This window comes from Balaenoptera physalus, assembly GCF_965194825.1.
Source record: "Balaenoptera physalus genome assembly, chromosome: 10".
Classification (NCBI taxonomy): Eukaryota; Metazoa; Chordata; class Mammalia; order Artiodactyla; family Balaenopteridae; genus Balaenoptera; species Balaenoptera physalus.
In genome coordinates, this window is record NC_138889.1 from 73,827,933 (window position 1) to 73,850,324 (window position 22,392).

The following is a 22,392-nucleotide window of genomic DNA, read 5'->3' on the forward strand; positions in this document are numbered from 1 at the left end:
AAAGATAATGTTATAATAAAATACAAGTGAATATTTACATAATGTTGGGTGGAAAAGACATTCTTAAAAATGACACCAAAGGCAGAAACTCAAAAGGAAAAAAAATAAAAGTTTAGATTTGATGAGAGAGAATTGATTTTCTAAAAACTTTAATTGAAAGACAAAATAACAAAGTTGGAAAAGAATCTGCATCATATAAGATAAAGGATTAATATTTTCAGCATATAAAGACCTTTTACAAATGAATAAGTATTAACTGCCGATTATAATAATGTGCATTACTTTGTGCTGGACTATTCTAAATATTTTATATATGTTCATTCATTTGATCCTTGCAACAGCCCTATGACACACAGAAAACTTTTACAGATAAGGAAACTGAGGCACCAAGAGATTAAGTAAACACCCAAGGTTACAGAGTTGGTAAGTAGTGATGGTAGAGCCAAGATTCAAATACTGTCACCAACAGTCTGACTCTAAAATTGAAGCTACTTCTCAAAGGATATGAGTAAGAAATTTATTTTTTAAAAAAGAAAAGAAAGAAATGCAAATGAGCAATAAACAAATGAAGAAATATTTCATTTCACAACTAATCAAAGAAATACAATTATACTAAAAATAAGCTGCCATTTTCTACCTGTCATATTAGCAATGGTTGAAAATAACGACAGTAATATTGTAAGCAAGGATGCGGCAAGATGAGTACTCTCGTACACTGCTAGTAAAAGTAAACCGGTTCAACTTTTCTAGAGGGCATTTTGGCAATATGTATCAAATGCTTTTAAAAAGTGACTAACTGACAATTCATTTCTAAAAATTTGAACTAAAGAAATCATCAGAGATGTGTGCAAAGATTGAGCTACAAAAGAGTTTATTGCAATGTTGTTAATAATAGTAAAAATTTTTAAAATAACTATAGATGATCAGTTAAACTATGGAATGTCCAAAAATAGAATAGTAGGCAACCATTAAAAATAATGATGTAAAATAATAGTGGTTCATAGGAAAATATAAACGATATGATATATATTATTAAATAAAAAAGCAGAATATAAAGCATTTGTTACCATATGATTCCATTTTTGTTTAAAAAGGAGATATAGATATAAACATTAGAGAGAGAAACATAAAATTTTAATACTGGATGTATATAACCTTGATATTATAATGATTATATCTGGACAAGGAAATGCAGTTTTTTCTTCTTTTTATCTTTATATGTGTTTCCTAAATTTCTTATATGCAGTAACTGTTACTTTTGTACTAAATAACAGTTCATTTTAAAAAGAAAAGGTATGCAGGATTATATTTAATGACATGGGGAAAATCATCATGGTATGTTAACTTTTAAAAAGTAGCTTGCAAAAACAGCATGTGCAATAAGATACCATTTTTCTTTTAAAAAATATGTGTATCTAAGTAGAAGAACTTGAAGGATATAATCAGTATAAGCATTTTTGAGGTATCTCTAGATGTCATTATGGAAGTTTTTTTTAGTTTCTTTTTTATATTTTCCAAATTTTCTCCAATAACCATGGTTTGTTTTTTAATCAGAAAAAAGAAAAGCAATGAAAAAGACTATATTTTACCCTTTTCTCCAAATCCATTCTAATTGTTAAACAAGCCTATAATTTATGGAAAAGCAAAAAATAACATATGCCTTCTTATTGTCAAAACAGACACAAAAAGATGTGATAGTTTCTCTTCAAAAAGCAAATCTCATAAATGTATTAGTATATTCTATCCAATTAGAAATTGTATTTAAAATGATGAAACTCTAAAAGTACTATATCAAGTTGCAAATGAGCCCTACAAAGCAATGAAGTAAATCTCCTTGATATGTGTCCATCTATTGATAGACAGGTAGATATAGTAAATTAAAATAACTGCACATGGTTAAACGTTTGATTTAAAACAAAATAAACGTTGACACTGGTCATCAATATGGCAAAACAAACAAATTGAATAGGGATCAATTATTTGGCAGTGTAGCATTACCAACAGTCCTGATCTGGATTCCTAAATATGTGACCTTGAGCAAATCAACTAATCTCATCAAGTTTTAGATTCCTCAGCTTTAAACTTACAGTGAAAAATTAGACTCTTTGGCTTTAAAATCACAGTAAAAATGGATAGAAATATAAAGAATTTTCATATAACTAAGCTAATATAAAACCTGGAGTACCTCCAAAATTAGTATCTATTTAATTAAATATAGATGAAGATGGTAACAACATGAGACAAAAAGAGAATTTCGAAAAAAAAGAAAAAAAAAAGAAAAGAAAGAAAGAAGATAAAGAAAGAGGAAAAAGCAGACACCCTTGAAGAACTTCTTTCACAGGGAATCAAGACTCAGAAAAACTTACTAGCTTTTTCCCATTTTCAGAAGGCCAGAAGAACTGGGGACCAAATTGCTGAATTTTGGCCACAAGCTCCAAGTCTAACTAATCACCCAGTAGCACTCCTCCACATGGAGAAGCTGATATAGCATCAACAAATTCTTTATCAAAATCAACACTTTGTAACATTGAGAAAATTAAAAGTGTTGTAATCTATAAATGGCCCAGCCTGTTCTGTTGAAACTTTATCCCAGTTGGACACTATATTTAAAAGTATGTTCAAAAAAAGTTTCTCTTTACCTCTGCTAAAATTTTATTAAGTCATATATATTTTCTTCCATTTCTTAGAAAGTTTGCTTGTTCCTGTAATTTTGCATATGGTATTTACATTCTTCATGGAAATATGCATAAGTCAGTTTCATTTTTCTTGCTAAGGGAGAAAACATGCTTGAAATCTTTTATTTTTCAATACAAAACTCTAGTCCCTTATGTCAACTTTCACTGACTTTCCATCTCCTTAAAATTTCACCTTCCTCCCCATTTCCTCCTCCAGTCCAAATACACACACACACAAACACACAAACAAACACACACAGAGGCACACACAGGCAGAATGCTAGACTTTAAAAAATAAACATTCAAACATAAAGTCACCTGAGGTTGACAAAGTTGTAAGCTCTTTCAAAAAAAAAAGAAAGTTCGTTTAAGTAATAAAAGAAAGCATTAGACATTCTAATCAAAATCTGGTAATTTTTTTTTCTCTAAGTCAATGTTATTATCCAAGATAATAAACCACCATTACAATAAGCCAATTCTCACAGTTAATCATTATAAAAGAAAAGCAAAAGCCTTAAAAAGCAAAAGTCTTTACCTATCAAAATATTTTTTACTTATTACAGGTTTTCTGGATATCTCAATATTGCTTCTCTCCCAACCATCATCAAACCATCCAATAAACACCTTTGTCAAACACACTGTCTCTTCAGCTCATAAATAACAACATACCTGGCACCTGTACACATAAAGAGCAACCTAAATGTTTAATCAAATACCTCAACTTCAGAAATTAGCTTCTCCCCTTTATCCTTTGGTGGCCACAGTATCTTCATTGGAAGCCTCTATTGCTGTCATTATTTCTAATTTGAAATCATCCTCTACCTCCACACCCTTCCACGAAGGAAACATAGTTTTTATCTTTGTCTTGCACATGTACACCATAGTGGGGGGGGGGGGTAGAGTAAATTGCCATTTGCAACTTTCTTTCAAAAATAAAATAGCAAATAAACAAGGAGTCCTCTCCATTATAGGATACCAATGCACATTCAACACTCAAGTCAGCTGCTGGACTCCACTGTTAACCTAATTGCCTAATGTATCATATTTTCAAATGGCAGAAAAAAAAATCTCACAACCTGGGAAGAAATTATATGAAGGTAAAGAGATGCTATATTTGATACCTCACATGAAGCTTGTGTCCATTCCGAATAAAATACTGTAACTTTGGATGTTTCTGTGCTTAGGTCTAAGAAATAATCTAAAATGAAGTTACAAAACTCACTGTGAGGTCATTGTCAACTTCAGGGTAGATCTTAAGGAAGGAGAGAGGGAATAATGGAAGACACTACTTAGGTTATTTTTGAAGTGAAAAATATACTGTTTTCATAGGCAAAGACTTAAGATTGTTAGTTTTTACAGAACTCAGAGGTTTGAAAAATAGTTCAAATTAAAATAATAATAGTAACACTTGTAAAGCACTTATTGTACAAGCATCATTGTAGTTATTTTACATATATTAACTTATTTAGTCCACAAAACAAACAACACATATTGGAGTAGGTATTAGTATGTAGATATTATTATCACTATCCCCATTTTACGTATGAGAAAGTAGGCACATATAAATTAACTTGTCCAAGATTATGCTAGTAATGGTCAAGTCAGGATTTTAATCTAGGCAGACAAACTTTAAAGACCAAGTTCTTAACCACCACTTAACCTCTGAACTACCATAAAATAATCTAATGAGGCTTTTTCCTTGGAATTACTCCTTCATTTCATGTAGAATTAGAAATATACATTGAGATTAAAACCTGTTTCCTCAAAACCCGTAATGGTCAAGTCAGGATTTTAATCTAGGCAGACAAACTTTAAAGACCAAGTTCTTAACCACCACTTAACCTCTGAACTACCATAAAATAATCTAATGAGGCTTTTTCCTTGGAATTACTCCTTCATTTCATGTAGAATTAGAAATATACATTGAGATTAAAACCCGTTTCCTCAAGAAGGATAGCTATGGACAATCAATACAATGGTGTTTTGGTTAATTACTGTATTAACTTCTATGTAAATCCATAAATCAGTACCTTTTGATATAGGAAATTTAGCAGAGAATACACTCATGATTCTATGAATTATGAATGACGGGCTTATTTAACAACAATAAGAATTGCTCCTTCCTTGGTAAATTTTTTAAACTTCATTCTTTTAGGATTAATTTGCCCTGAATATTGAGTTCCTTAGACACCCACGTTTCTCCATAGATCATTTATACAGCAACATCCTTATAACAGAGCAATGAGGAGAATTAGAAAGGAAGCAAAAGCCAAAACAGATGTCAAAGTAATACACTAAAGCTCATTTACTTTTCTTAAAGAAGAATTCTGGAGCTCAGAATCTCTTTACTTTTACTTCAGATAAAATTATAGTGCTTTTAATTACTTGAGGGACACTCCTGGGTTCAAACCCTGATTCTGCTACTTACTAGTATTATGATCTTGGGCAAGTTATTCAGCTTCTCTGAATCTAGGTATTTCTATCTGTAAAACAGTCCACCTCACTGGAGTGTTGCAGAAATAAACCCAATTGACATAGTATATGTAAAGTTCTTAGCACAGTGCCTCGCATATAGTAAGCACTCATAAATGGTTCTCTGTTGTCTAAGAAAATTGAACTAACAATAATCCAGGGACTCACTGTGAAAATTAAATAGCATAATTTATGTGAAAGCACCTGTATTAGTGCTGTACAACAGAAAGGAACTTTATAAAATGCTAGTTTCCCCCTCTTCTTATCTAATTTAACAGCCCGCAGCCAAATAGAAATAGCAGTTCATAGGAGTATGGAAGAAGGATTAATATTACTAGAGGCAAAAACACTAATTACCAAGAAATGACATTTTACAGTCTGGAAACAAAGGCAAAGACAGAAAATCCAAAATGCAGATACCAGAACTCAAAAAGCACAGCAGTTTGGGGGCCCGCTCAACATAGATATAGGTAGCCTTAATAGACAATTCAATTCAAGAAGCAGTTCAGGAATCAGAAGTGCATCATGATGACTCTGAGCCACAAAGGCAAGCTGCTAGGTAATTAAATTTTTAAATTATAATTTAAAACTGGATATAAGCTTAACTATATATACATTACCCAAAAATTTTAACAGGGGTTATCTCTGGTAATGGAATTATGGGTGATTTTAAATATCCCCTTCTTCATTTTTTTAAATATTTTCTAAACAACAAAGTATTTAGGAAATCAGAATGTATAGGTAACATAAAAATAATGTTGGTGCTTAAAGAGGCAGTCTTTAGAAATTTAAGAAACACATGAATGTGTATTAGAGGGATTAACTCATTCTGTGTTGAGTTCCTTGTTCAAATAGCCAAATTGATCCTTGAACAATAAAGGTATAAAAAAATGTAATTATTATGAAAAAATTGATTACATGTTGCACAATAAATTAACTTGAAAAAGCAAAAAATGCTAGAAGTAGATTCATCTTAGAGGTTCCATTTTAAATAGCAGTCAGTATCAACACAAAGCTTATAACAGGAACCACATATGATTACCTCTATCTTTGCTTGCAACAATTCTGACACACCCTCATTTTTAGGGTAAAAAATGTCTAAAAAACTCTAGGGAAACAGCAAAATAAACTGATAAAATGGACAAAATTTCAAGCAGCACAGTCATAAGTGAAATGCACTTTACCTTCTAAAATAAAAGTTAGAATGCTTTAGGCAATTTAGCTATTACTGAGCAATCACTGACTCTGCACAGTTGAAAAAGAAAGAAAAGGTGGCAGCATAAAAAGAAAATTAACATATCAGAATGAACGTACAGCAATTTTTTTTCTTTCTGATCTAGAATGTGTATCTCTCTTTGGAACTGTCCCACTGAATACCATGTAGAATTAGCAAACATGCCAGACAGCAGCACATACAGCAGATCCTAGAGGACTTTTTCATTTAGAAAAAGTGCTTCTTCCCAGAAATATAAATCATTTTCCTGTTTCTTCACTAACTAGAGCTTCAATTTTAAAAGAGACAAAGGCAGAAGAATAAACAGGCACAAAGTACTGGGACACTGAAAACTCTCAATTACTTTCAATATTGGTTATTATTATCAGTAGTATTAATAGTACAGTGCTAGTACACATTTGAGATGGACTAAATGAAACACAGTCACACAGTTAATCTGTGGCATAGTCAGAACTAGAATTTAGATTTTGTGCTTCCCAATTACAATTAATATTCAATTCTCCTTTTGCATAATTTCCTGTAAAACTTGCTATCTCCAGATCTATTATAATTGGCTCTTTAGCTGATAGAGCTGTGACGATTTCGTTTCTTTTCTTGGACTCCAATTGTCAGTGGCCTGGACATCATTAATATCAGAGACATTTATATTTTGTAATAAAATGAGGGTAAGTCTAAATCATGCCTGTAAATTGTTTTGTTAAGGGCATTTTATCTTTGGAAAACAAACAAAAATGTTCTTTAGGTGTGTTTTTACTCTCAGTAGTGTCATTGCTTTCACGTCTTCTTTCCATCACTTAAATGCACAAATAAATATTAACTATTTCCATCACTGTTTACTTTCAATAAACAAGTAAAGAAAAATAAAACAAATATCTTTCCTTTATTAATATGTTTGGGAGCATATTTTAATCCATTTTTAAATTGGATATAGCCAAGTCTTAGAAATGCAAACTCCTATGATCACAAGAGACACCGAGTTTTTCCTGGTGCTTAAAGGAAAGGGCATAATACATAAGTTTCTGGTTCTGATTCATTTTCTGCTCTTTTGAATTAATTAATGTGTGGAAATCCTAGGCAACTGCTATATCATTTGTGACTGAACTGAGTCGAAAGGAAAAAAACATGTAAAACATTATTTAATTAAAATTTTCATTTTTTTCTCTCCCACTTCCTACTAGCTAACAGTCATCCAAACTAAAAGGACAGTTTCACATTTGTTGCTATCAAATTAATTGCCTCAGGCCACTTTAGTACCTTCAGAGATCTGTGGTTGCTGGAGCCATATTGTTCTGTGGAGTCAATCCCTTGAGTATGGCTCTCAAGCTCCTGGACTTATTTCAAAGCTGTCTTTGGCAAATTCAAAAACTCACAGGAATACTCTGCTTGTATTGGTATACATACAGCTCTTGAGGAATGCTAGCGGAGTTTTTTTTTTCCCTCTTACATATGGTTTTGCATTTAGCTTGGGGAATGGGAGAATATTGAGAGTTGGAGGAGAAATCCATACTACCTTAATAATTGTATTGCAATGCAGGAAAAGCAAAACAAAGAAAAGCTTACTTTTCTAAGTTGAGGACACCACATTGGGAAATCTTCTTTTTTTGCTACCTGAATTGTGGTCCTAAAACATAAAATCTGATCATGTCAATATCCTGCTTAAAAACCTTTGTTACTTCCTCACAACCTACAGATTGTATCAGATTCCAAACCATCTTTCTAACCTTATCTTCATACACACACATACACACACACACACACACACACACACACACACACACAGCAACTTAGACCTTCTCTGTTCTCTGTTGATTGTTCTTAGTCATCTTTACCTGATTTCTGTTCCTAGAGCTTGCAAACTTCTTCCCAATTTATGGCCTTCCAAAAACTCTGTTCCCTCTTACGTCTCCTCTTCACCAAATTATCTCTTACTCATCTCACCTTTTACACCTCAGCTTTAAGATCACTAATGCAGAGTCACCATCCTTGATCCCAAGCCCAGGTTAGGTCTCCCTTTCCCTTCACAGTATTTATTACCTTATAATAAAACATTTATTTAATGTCTTCCTCTTTTTTGGACTGTAAACTCTTCAAGAAAAGGGACAACATACATTTTAGTTCATTGCTGTATTCCTAGCTCATACATACTTGACATTCATTGGATATAGAAGATACTCTTATTATTCAAAATTCATTATGTGAGTCTCCAAAATTACATAGGAAATAAAAGGCATCAAAATGTAAAAATATTCACTAAAGAACTTAACATTTTTAAAATTAGTCTTCACTCAAACATCTCTCACAGATTAATTTAACTGTATCTCACCCATTTAGATAAATTTCTTTGTATCTTTGATAATCACTGCCCAGTGACTTCCAACTTGTCTGCATATTGTAGTGACATGGAGCCTTCAAAAAATATTGATGCCTGGGTCCCATTCCCAAAGACTGATTTAATTGATTGAAGTGCAGGCTAAGAATAGGAATACTTTTAAAAATTGCCAGATAATTTTTTTCAGTCAAGATTGAGACTCAAGCTAAGCTGACTGATGGATATTGCATTGTAGAATATTGTAAATAATATTCAAAATAAAAATGTAAAATGAATTCAAAGTGAAATTGCAAATCCTGTAAAAGAAGCAGGAACTCGTGAGAAATATAGTGTTGAAGACCAGCTCAAATTATTCACAAATCAAGAATTTGCAGTTAGCCAAGATAGAAACTGAAGAAACAAAAACTGGCAAGAATGATAGTTGACATGGTAGATTATTCAAAAGAGAATGATTTGAATATAAAAAGATTAGGCAAAGTCCTTAGAAAATGTTCTCTGCAAAAATGGTACCACAATGTCAAAAGTGATTGTGCTATCATAATATCTGACCTGAAAAATTATTCTTAAAAAACAGAAAGAGGACAGATCATCCAAAATGAAAATAAATAAGGAAACACAAGCTTTACGTGATACATTTAACAAGATGGTCTTAATTGATATTTATAGGACATTCCATCCAAAAACAACAGAATACACTTTCTTCTCAAGTGCTCATGGAACATTCTCCAGGATAGATCATATCTTGGGTCACAAAAGAAGCCTTGGTAAATTTAAGAAAATTGAAATCGTATCAAGTATCTTTTCTGACCACAACGCTATGACTCTAGATATCAATTACAGGAAAAAATCTGTAAAAAATACAAACACATGGAGGCTAAACAATACACTACTTAATAACCAAGAGATCACTGAAGAAAGCAAAGAGGAAATGAAAAAATACCTAAAAAACAAATGACAATGAAAACACGATGACCCAAAACCTATGGGATGTAGCAAAAGCAGTTCTAAGACGGAAGTTTATAGCAATACAATCATACCTCAAGGAACAAGAAACATCTGGAATAAATAACCTAATCTTACACCTAAAGCAATTAGAGAAAGAAGAACAAAAAACACACAAAGTTGGCAGAAGGAAAGAAATCATAAAGATCAGATCAGAAATAAATGAAAAAGAAATGAAGGAAACAATAGCAAAGATCAAAAAACTAAAAGCTGGTTCTTTGAGAAGATAAACAAAATTGATAAACCATTAGCCAGACTCACCAAGAAAAAAAGGAAGAAGACTCAAATCAATAGAAGTAGAAATGAAAAAGGAGAAGTAACAACTGACACTGCAGAAATACAAAAGATCATAAGAGATTGCTACAAGCAACTATATGCCAATAAAATGGACAACCTGGAAGAAATGGACAAGTTCTTAGAAAAGCACAACCTTCCAAGACTGAACCAGGAAAAAATAGAAAATATAGGGCTTCCCTGGTGGCACAGTGGTTGAGAATCTGCCTGCCAATGCAAGGGACACGGGTTCCAGCCCTGGTCTGGGAAGATCCCACGTGCCGCGGAGCAGCTGGGCCCATGAGTCACAATTACTGAGCCTGCGCATCTGGAGCCTGTGCTCCGCAACAAGAGAGGCCGCGATAGTGAGAGGCCCGCGCACCGCGATGAAGAGTGGTTCCCGCTTGCCACAACTAGAGAAAGCCCTCGCACAGAAACGAAGACCCAACACAGCCATAAATAAATAAATAAACACTTAAAAAAAATAGAAAATATAAACAGTCTAATCACAAGCACTGAAATTGAGACTGTGATTAAAAATCTTCCAACAAACAAAAGCCCAGGACCAGATGGCTTCACAGGCGAATTCCATCAAAAATTTAGAGAAGAGCTAACACCTATCCTTCTCAAACTCTTCCAAAATATAGCAGACTCATTCTACGAGACCAAACTCATTCTACAAGACCACCATCACCCTGATACCAAAACCAGACAAAGATGTCACAAAGAAACAAAACTACAGTCCAATATCACTGATGAACACAGATGCAAAAATCCTCAACAAAATACTAGCAAACAGAATTCAACAGCACACTGAAAGGATCATAAACCATGATCAACTGGGGTTTATCCCAGGAATGCAAGGATTCTTCAATATATGCAAATCAATCAGTGTGATACACCATATTAACAAATTGAAGGATAAAAACCACATGATCATCTCAACAGATGCAGAAAAAGCTTTTGACAAAATTCAACATCCATTTATGACAAAAACCCTCCAGAAAGTAGGCACAGAGGGAACTTACCTCAACATAATAAAGGTCATATATGACAAACCCACAGCCAACATTGTTCTCAAAAACTGAAATCATTTCCACTAAGATCAGGAACAAGACAAGGTTGCCCACTCTCACCACTATTATTCAACATAGTTTTGGAGGTTTTAGACACAGCAATCAGAGGAGAAAAAGAAATAAAAGGAATCCAAATCGGAAAAGAAGAAGTAAAGCTGTCACTGTTTGCAGATGACATGATACTATACGTAGAGAATCCTAAAGACTCTACCAGAAAACTACTAGAGCTAATCAATGAATTTGGTAAAGTAGCAGGATACAAAATTAATGCACAGAAATCTCTTGCATTCCTATACACTAATGATGAAAAATCTGAAAGAGAAATTAAGGAAACACTCCCATTTACCATTGCAACAAAAAGAATAAAATACCTAGGAATAAACCTACCTAAGGAGACAAAAGACCTGTATGCAGAAAACTATAAAACAGTGATGAAAGAAATTAAAGACGATACAAACAGATGGAGAGATATACCATGTTCTTGGATTGGAAGAATCAACATTGTGAAAATGAATATACTACCCAAAGCAATCTACAGATTCAATGCAATCCCTATCAAACTACCAATGTCATTTTTCACAGAACTAGAACAAATATTTCACAATTTGTATGGAAACACAAAAGACCCCGAAGAGTCAAAGCAATCTTGAGAAAGAATAACGGAGCTGGAGGAATCAGGCTCCTGGACTTCTGACTATACTACAAAGCTACAGTAATCAAGACAGTATGGTACTGGCACAAAAACAGAAATATAGATCAACGGAACAGGATAGAAAGCCCAGAGATGAACCCACGCACATACGGTCACCTTATTTTTGATAAAGGAGGCAAGAATATACAATGGAAAAAGACAGCCTCTTCAATAAGTGGTGCTGGCAAAACTGGACAGCTACATGTAAAAGAATGAAATTAGAACACTCCCTAACACCATACACAATAATAAACTCAAATGGATTAAAGACCTAAATGTAAGGCCAGACACTATAAAACTCTTAGAGGAAAACATAGGCAGAACACTCTATGACATAAATCACAGCAAGATACTTTTTGACCCACCTCCTAAAGAAATGGAAACAAAAACAAAAATAAACAAATGGGACCTAATGAAACTTAAAAGAAAGCAAAGGAAACCATAAACAAGACGAAAAGACAACCCTCGGAATGGGAGAAAATATTTGCAAACAAAGCAACTGACAAAGGATTAATCTCCAAAATATACAAGCAGCTCATGCAGCTCAATATGAAAAAACCAAAGAACCCAATCCAAAAATGGGCAGAAGACCTAAATAGACATTTCTCCAAAGAAGATATACAGATTGCCAACAAACACATGAAAGAATGCTCAACATCACTAATCATTAGAGAAATGCAAATCAAAATTACAATGGGGTATCACCTCACACCAGTCAGAATGGCCATCATCAAAACAATCTACAAACATTAAATGCTCTTCTCTCACTTTTTCCCAGCTTACCCTTCCCCCTCCCCGTGTCCTCAAGTCCATTCTCTAGTAGTTCTGCATCTTTATTCCCGTCTTGCCCCTAGGTTCTTCATGACCATTTTTTATTTTTAGATGCCATATATATGTGTTAGCATACGGTATTTGTTTTTCTCTTTCTGACTTACTTCACTCTGTATGACAGATTCTAGGTCCATCCACCTCACTACAAATAACTCAGTTTCATTTCTTTTCATGGCTGAGTAATAGTCCATTGTATATATGTGCCACATCTTCTTTATCCATTCATCTGTCGATGGACACTTAGGTTGCTTCCATGTCCTGGCTATTGTAAATAGAGCTGCAATGAACATTGTGGTACATGTCTCTCTTTGAATTATGGTTTTCTCAGGGTATATGCCCAGTAGTGGGGTTGCTGGGTCGTATGGTAGTTCTATTTTTAGTTTTTTAAGGAACCTCCATACTGTTCTCCACAGTGGCTGTATCAATTTACATTCCCACCAACAATGTATGAGGTTTCCCTTTTCTCCACACCCTCTCCAGCATTTATTGTTTGTAGATTTTTTGATGATGGCCATTCTGACCGGTGTGAGATGATATCGCATTTTAGTTTTGATTTGCATTTCTCTAATAATTAATCATGTTGAGCATTTTTTCATGTGTTTGTTAGTTTTAATTTTTAAGATTGATTCAAAATAAAATAATTTCCCCATTATTTACTACAAAATTTTGATCCCCATCCATTAGTATATTAAAATACAAAGGACCTTGTGTTCACATGATCTTGCCAAAGGTTCAGACAGAGACAGTTCTACTTTTTTCCTTTCGTATTTTCATACTGTTTCTTTTTCTTACCTCATTACAATGGTTAGGGCCTCCAATACAAATGTAAAATAGGATTAATGAGCATAGGCATTAATTATCTTGTTCTCCATTGTGGAAAGAGTACATTCAATATTTTACCATTAAACATGATGTTAGTTGTAGGTTTTTCACAGATGTCCTTTTCAGATTAAGGAAGTTATTTTCTACTCCTAGTATGCTGAGAGTTTTTAATTATAAATTATTGTTGTCAAATACTTTTTCTGTATATATTAAAATGATCATATGATATTTTTCATTTATTCTGTTAATATGGTGAGATTTTCCAAATGCTAAATCAACCTTGCATTTCTGGCCTAATCCCTACTTGATCATGATATACTATTCTTTTTTTTATATTGCTGGACTTAATTTGCTGAAGTTTTGTTAAGGATTTTTGCCCCTATGACCATGAAGGATATAGGTCTAAAATTTTCCGGTTTTGTAATGTTTTTTCAGGTTTGGTATTAGGGTTATACTAGCCTTGTGAGGTTGGAATTGTTCCTCCTTCCTCTATTTTTTGAAAGAGTTTATGTAAGATTGATGTTATTTCTTAAATATTTGATAGAATTCACCAGTGAAACCGTTTGGGCCCATAGTTTTCTTTATTAAAAGTTTTATTTAATTTAAAAATTCCATGTCTTTTATAAATAAAGTGCTATTTAGGTTTCCTGTTTCATCTTGTATCAATTTTAGTAAACTGTATTTTTCAAGGAATTTATCCATTTCTTCTAAGTAGTACAAGTATACCTCATTTTACTGCACTTCCCTTTACCACATTTTGCAGATATTGTGTTTTCTACAAATTGATGTTTTGAGGCAACCCTGCATTGTCAGATGATGATTAGCATTTTTTTTAGCAATAAAGTATTTTTAATGCTATCGCACACTTAATAGACTACACTATAGGGTAAACATAACTTTTATATGCACTGGGAAACCAAAAAATTTGTGTGACTATTGCAATATTCACTTTATTGCAGTGGTCTGGAACTGAATGTACAATATCTCCAAAATATGCCTGTATTTTTTTTGGCATAAGATATTCATAACATTCCCTATCGTCTGTTTAATCTCTATTAATTCTTCGCTGAGAATTCCTCTTTCATTCCCGATATTGGTAAGTCATGTTCTCTTTTTTCTTGGTCTTTATCAAAAACTTTTACCTATACATTTTTCTTGCTTTCAGTAGTTTATTTTAATAGGCCTAGGTGTATTTTTCTTTGCAATTATCCTACTTGAAGTTCACTGAACTTCTTAAATCTGTAAATTTATATCTTTCACCAAATTTGAGAAATTTGGAAGCACTATTTCTTCAAATACTTTTTTCTGCCCTAATATCACTCTCCTTTTTTTCTGGGACTTATATATGTTAGAACTTTTTTTTTTTTTTTTTAACATCTTTATTGGAGTATAATTGCTTTACAATGGTGTGTTAGTTTCTGCTTTATAACAAAGTAAATCAGTTATACATATACATATGTTCCCATATCTCTTCCCTCTTGCATCTCCCTCCCTCCCACCCTCCCTATCCCACACCTCTAGGTGGTCATAAAGCACAGAGCTGATCTCCCTGTGCTATGCGGTTGCTTCCCACTAGCTATCTATTTTACGCTTGGTAGTGTATATATGTCCATGCCACTCTCTCTCTTTGTCACATCTTACCCTTCCCCCTCCCCATATCCTCAAGTCCATTCTCTAGTAGGTCTGTGTCTTTATTCCCGTCTTGCCACTAGGTTCTTCAGGACCTTTTTTTTTTCCCCCTTAGATTCCATATATATGTGTTAGCATACTGTATTTGTTTTTCTCTTTCTGACTTACTTCACTCTGTATGACAGACACTAACTCCATCCACCTCACTGCAAATACCTCCATTTCGTTTCTTTTTATGGCTGAGTAATATTCCATTGTATATATGTGCCACATCTTCTTTATCCATTCAGCCGATGATGGACACTTAGGTTGCTTCCATGTCCTGGCTATTGTAAATAGAGCTGCAATGAACATTTTGGTACATGACTCTTTTTGAATTATGGTTTTCTCAGGGTATACGCCCAGTAGTGGGATTGCTGGGTCGTATGGTAGTTCTATTTTTAGTTTTTTAAGGAATCTCCATACTGTTCTCCATAGTGGCTGTATCAATTTACATTCCCACCAACAGTGCAAGAGGGTTCCCTTTTCTCCACACCCTCTCCAGCATTTATTGTTTCTAGATTTTTTGATGATGGCCATTCTGACAAGTGTGAGATGATATCTCATTGTAGTTTTGATTTGCATTTCTCTAATGATTAATGATGTTGAGCATTCTTTCATGTGTTTGTTGGCAATCTGTATATCTTCTTTGGAGAAATGTCTGTTTAGGTCTTCTGCCCATTTTTGGATTCGGTTGTTTGTTTTTTTGATAATGAGCTGCATCAGCTGCTTATAAATTTTGGAGATTAATCCTTTGTCAGTTGCTTCATTTGCAAATATTTTCTCCCATTCTGAGGGTTGTCTTTTGGTCTTGTTTATGGTTTCCTTTGCTGTGCAAAAGCTTTTAAGTTTCATTAGGTCTCATTTGTTTATTTTTGTTTTTATTTCCATTTCTCTAGGAGCTGGGTCAAAAAGGATCTTGCTGTAGAACTTTTAATAATGTTTTACATATCCCTAATGTTATATTCATTTCTTTTCTAATTTTTTTTCTCTCTGTGTTCTTTAAATCGGATCATTTATATTGATCTATTTTCAGTTTCACTGGCTTTTTCCTCTGTCATCTTTATTCTACTGACTTGCCCATCAAGTTATTTTCTTATTTCAGATACCATATCTTTCAGTTTTAAGTTTCTATTTGGTTCTTTTGGTAATGTCTATCTCTCTGCTGAAATACCCTATTTTTTCACATTTGCCTGATTCTTCATTTGTTGAGTAATTTGGGGTTATATCTCAGACATCATGACCATTATGTCATGGAGACTCTGGATTCTTTTATAGTGCTCTAAAGAGTATCACTTTTTTGTTTGTTTGTTTTAGCAAAAAGCTTACTTGCTTAGACTTAAACTGCATATTCTGTCTCACCTGCAGTGGGCAGCAGCTCAAATATCTGTTTAGTTCTTTTAGCCTTATGTGGGCTGCTTAAAGCCTGTTCTGAGCATGCATAGTTTGGGGATCAGTCAGAGATTGGAGCAAAGTTTATACATAGAACTTGGGACTCACTTTCTGTGACTCTTTCTTTTCCAGGATTACCTCCTCACTTCCCAGGAGTTGTGGTTTCCCCAAAGTCTGCTCTCTTGGTTCTCCAGACCAGAAAGACTGCTGATTTTTCTACTGGAGTTCTATAGACTGAGGCCTGCCCTCATACTGGAAACCTTGAAAATGACAAACTTAGCCAGTATCCCTTCTTCCAAATGTCATCTCCTCTCAAGATTTAGCCTGCTTTGGATTGCTCTCCAGTATCTTCAGATAGTTGTTTTTCGTGTTTTGTCCAGAGTTTATACTCACTATCCCCACTCAATTTTTAAATGGATAAAAGTGGCCCTTTCTCTCTCACTACCAATTATCCTCTGACTTCTTGTGTCGCCTTAATGAAGGAATAAATGATATCATGCTTTTTCACTCTTCTATGCCTTTACACATTCTAATCTTTTGCTTTCAGTGTCCCTAATTCTCATAATCCCATCAGGTAGAAACTTCCTATGCCCATTTTATGTATTTTAAAAGAATATATCACATTTTGCCATCCCCTAGGTTTTAAATACCTAAAATTTCAACTAAGAATACTTAACTTGTAACTAACCTAGATATCTATCATTATAACAATGATATATACATAGTATAAAATACTACATAGAAGAAAACAAAGTGAAGCTATTTAAAATGACAGATGACAAATTCTGACAAGTCAGAATTTTAATGAAAAAAAAAAGGATATGTAACGTATAAAGCAATATCTGTAAAAGGGGAGAGTGTTACCCTCACACAAAACAAAACTGCCTATTTCTATATAATTGAGTATATATGTATATTATTATATAGAAAGAGGTCTGGAAGGATATAAACCAGATTGAAAATAGTAAATATATTCGGGGAGAGAAATAGAATTCAGGGTGGGGAGAGATATTAAGGAAAATTCCCTTTGCTTTTTTTTTCAATAATTATTCATTCAAGTAATATCTAATGATTGCCTGCTATATGCCAGGCACTACTCTACAGCAAGAATGTATTTGTGTATTACTTCTGTAATTTTCAAATATTTTTAATTGTTGAAATGAAAGTATTACCTGAATAAGGAGAAACTGAAATAACAGAAAATCTCTAAGGTGCTTAAAAATGTGATCATTTATCTTATTAGTGTACCACAGCTCAGGAGCCTTTTAAAGGTAATTAAGTGAATTTAGTGTTATTTTAAAGTCTGTTCTCCCTAAATCATATTAAATTCTTCTTCTCCAGATCTGGACCCAGTGGAGAAACTAACTGATTTCTCTTTTCCCCCTTATAATACAATTCCATTTTCCTAACACCAGTTCTTCTGAGATTTGGGAATAACTGGTGAAGACTAAAGGTCTTACTTGGGATAATTTCAGGCATCAAATGGCTGCCTACAGATAAAAATCCACCAATTTTTTAATTGACATACTAGAGTAAGTATGGCTGAGCAACCCAGAAAGTAAACCTGGCCTTCATGACATTGATCCTTGTCTTCACATAAGAATATATCTTTGTTATGTTGACTCACATCCTTGTCTTAACAGTTAACATAGAGGATATCTTCTTATAAACTTCAAGACTGAAACATCTTGTTATAACCCAACACTTTAACCTTCCTCCCTAATTCCTCCTAGTAACGAGGCCTTCACTACATCCACAAAGAAGTTCATTCCATTTTTGGACAACTATAGCTGTTACAAAGCGTTTCTTCTGCTGTTCCTGTGATTCTGGCTCCCTGTGACTTTCACCTGCTAACTTGGGTTTGGCCCTCCACAGTTCACACTCTTTCCCTATAACAGAAATTTAGCCATTTCAGGATAGATATCAGATTCTCATAAGGCTTCTATTCTTCACAGTCAATATGCCTGGTTCTTTTAACCTAAGGGAATCTAGTGCCTACTGGCCCAGAAAGAGTGAAAAATTGAATTTCTCTGCAACCAGGATATTTGTCCAATTGAAAAATACAAGATTTGGCTTTTACCTTAAATGCAGCAAACTGCCTTCTTGGCTAATCACTACAAATACCTCCTGGCATTTCTTTGTTCTCAAAGAAATACCCCTCCATTTGCCTGCACACATGTATATATGCAACATACACACTGCCTTCCACTTGTTCTTTTAAAAACAATATTTTAAATGAGTACCAAAAGGTGCCCATCCTCAGTCCATGTGACTTGGGTTTCCATCCAAGGGGCTTGTACCCTCTACTTGATTTATCACATGTTTTTATTTAAGCTACAGTTTATTTACTCCAAATTTTATGATATTTCATTCTTATAAATTCACGCCTATTTCTCCTTATTCTTGGAGCTCTAAGATATCAGGCAAGGACTGGGCCCATTAAACTTCATCCAATAAGCCTTAACTTAGAATAGGCTTTGCAGTGTATCTATTAACTATACGCATTTAACCATCTCAGTTCTATTTGCTGGAGATGGTTAACTACGTTGCAACTTTAGAAAATTAGAAAAAATAACACGTTTAAGTGTAGAAAACATACAAAGGACATCCACCTAATCATCCTGGTCTTTAAAAGAACCGAATTATACCCTCCAATCTTTTTTGGAGGGGCAGAAGTAGAGTGAATATTAGTCTTGTCTACAAAACTATACCTAGGAATTTTTTTTTTAAGTCTTAGTCCTGGCTTCTATCTGATTGTTGTTCCCAGTTTTCCTAGTTATAAAATGAAGATAATAAGACCCCCGCTTTAACTATCTCACAGGGTTAATATAAGAAATGTATAAGATAATATATGAAAAAGCTCATTTAAAAATATAAGGAGTAATAAAAATAAAAATGTAAGGTACAATATTATTAATAATAATGGCACCTTCTGTGACCACAAAGAGACACATACAAATCCCCTCCTCTTAACTATAAAACATTTTAATTAAATTCTCTTTTTTATCTCCTTTTTCCACACCAACAACCAAAAAGAAAAAACAACAAAACCAATGTTTCAGCATAATCTTTTGGCCTTGGACATTAATTACAAATGCCAGCAAAGATTTACATAGAGTACAGCATAAGTATATTCTGACATTTTGAAAACCCTAGCCCTCCTCTCAGACTGATTTCATTTTCCTTTTTCCTTTCTTATAACCTTTTCTATATTCCCCTAAAAAAATGAAACTGCCTACCAATATTACAGCAACCTTCACCACTATGAATATTTTAGTTATAGTTACCCGCCTCAAAACTCTTATAAGTGGCCTCATGGCTTTCTTATGCAAAAGTACCATATGTATTTCCTCAAATGTGTGTCCAAAATTTTTCCAGATTTTTGGGCTTCCCTGGTGGCACAGTGGTTAAGAATCTGTCTGCCAGTGCAGGGGACACAGGTTCGAGCCCTGGTCCGGGATGCCGTGGAGCAACTAGGCCCGTGCACCACAACTACTGAAGCCCACATGCCTAGAGCCCGTGCTCCACAACAAGAGAAGCCACCGCAATGCGAAGCCCATGCACCACAACAAAGAGTAGCCCCCCATCACCACAACTAGAGAAAGCCTGTGTGCAGCAATGAAGACCCAAAACAGCCAACAATAAATAAATAAATAAATTCATAAAAAGAAAAATTTCCAGATTTTTAGAGCCTATTATTGTGTCTCCACATTAAGATTATAGACACTGGGACTGCTCTATAAGTTTACAATTTGAAAGCTCAGTTTAGGAATGCAGAGTCCCCAAAATGAGAACACAAAAGTCAAAGATTGCACTGAAAAACAAGAAGCAACAATGGATAAATCCGTTCTGCAGCTAGACTGTGAGAAACAAACAAGGTCCCTACCACCTCCCTCACCCCAATCTTAGCTAGATTCAAGCTGCATAATTTAATCTAAACAGTATATACAAACTAAGCCACAGACTCCATTAATATGTAGTTTTCTTTCTCTCAATCTCCCTTTCTTCTTCTTTCTCATTCACTACATTCCTCTCCCTGATAACAACAAATATTTATTGAATGCCTGTAATGTACAAGAACATGTTGCTAAATACTAGGGAAAACATCTGAGAATAAAACAAGTGAGTCCAGAGTGAAGGACAGACATTCAACAAAAATCACACAAATAAACACACAATTTAAAATTGAAATATCTGCTCTTATTGAAGGGTGGGAAGCAAGATCTCTTCAGGCAAACAAGATTTGAATTGGAAGGATCAGGGAAGGCTTCTCTGAAGAAATGACATTTAAACAGAGATCTGAAGGATGAGTAGGAATCATTCTGAAGAAGAGTGGGGAGAAGTGTATTCCAGTTGAGAAGACAGCATAACATGAAGACCTTAGAGCAGGAAAAAACTTGGAGGGTGTAGATCAGTATAGTAGCTATTCCAGAAAGAGTCATTAGGAGAAAGGCAAGAGCTGAGCCTGATAATGCAAGGGCCACATTTTACAGGGCTGGGGCTTTGCAGATTGTGTTAAGGATTTTGTTTTATTTAAAGTGTAACAGGAAGCCAAGAAAAGGTCTTTCTTAGATCTCAGAGAATGGTAAGTAGAGTTTTCCCTCTATATATAATGAATATGGAATTTAAATATAAGTATAAAGAAAAGCATGGGAATAATAAACACCAAATTCAAGAGAATGCTTACCTTGAATTTGAAGAATGCTTCAAATTTGAAGAATGTTTCACAGGAGGCTTTGACTGTATTAGTAATGTTTCATTTCTTATAACTATATAGGTATTTTAACCTATTCTTCATACATTTTTGTATGACTACAATTTTCATAATAAAAAATTTTTTAAAGAATTAATGATTGCTAAGAATCACTGGCTCATTTCCTTCTATTTTTCTTTCCCAGGCTCATATTAAATCTTCTTAATTTTGAGAAAGACAAGCGCACAGAATTTAGGGATCTCCCCTCTTATACACTTTGTTTCATGGGCCTTTATTTTCTAGACTTTTAGCATCAGATGTTAAAGGTTCTTTAATTAGCTTACCCTTTGTTTTAGCATACACTATAATCCCTGTAGCTTTCCAACAACCACAGAGTTAATATGAGGATTAAATGAGATAAAGCATTTAACATAACATTTAGCACACAAGCGCTCAATAAATTTTAACTACTGTCTTTATTATTTCACTTACTATAGTTTATATTCCCAGTCCTAAATATGAGCCAGAACATGAGAACTTAAAAAAAGCTGAGTGTATATGGCCAAATGGTGCTCTGGTATTTTGAATCTATCTATCTATCTATCTATCTATCTATCTATCTATCTATCTATCTATCTATACACTATATATATTCACAAACACATGCACACATATAACATATACTTCCAATATTTATAGTTTTTTAAAAACACACTCTTTCTGTGCTCATGTAAGCATTAAATAACAAAATGTTAATTTGAGGCCTTTTTATTGCCACTAAAGAAATACCTTTAAAGAAAAGGTTAAAATTCTGCATTTCATGGTGCACGATTTTAATAAGTTTACTAACTTCTAAGTACAATGCTACATTGGAATGATTTATTATTGCATAAAGCTGCAATAATATTCAGTATGGTCCATACTATGTTTAAAAGGCTCATTTTTGTAATATCAAGTAATTTATGGAAAAATTCAATCTTATAGAATTGAATATTGACATCAAATTTCTTCTGCAACAGGAGGAGCAGTCTTTGATGGAAGAACATTATTAAAATCATATCTTTTCACTTAATTTTCTTTGTACAAATAGCACAGATCCTCTCATTTCTCTTTCCTTCCAATTCACAAATACAATAAAAGCTGTCTTTAGAAAGGTCCTTAAATTAAACATCAGGATGAAATGAGTACTAGGACCCAGAAAATAAGAGAACTTATGACAATTTTTGTCACCTAG

General features: G+C 33.8%; 1 protein-coding gene and 1 long non-coding RNA gene across 13 annotated transcripts in view; one reads left to right on the plus strand and one right to left on the minus strand.

Annotated features, from left to right (window-relative positions):
- The window catches only part of SOX6 (SRY-box transcription factor 6), a 627,969-nt gene that overhangs the window by 425,859 nt on the left and 179,718 nt on the right, over positions 1-22,392 (minus strand). The window lies entirely within an intron of this gene.
- Positions 11,478-22,392, plus strand: part of LOC309667728 — a 504,177-nt gene continuing 493,262 nt past the window's right edge. The window contains exon 1 of the long non-coding RNA XR_014267923.1: positions 11,478-14,846. This is a non-coding gene — a long non-coding RNA (uncharacterized lncRNA). The remainder of the gene's footprint in view (positions 14,847-22,392) is intronic.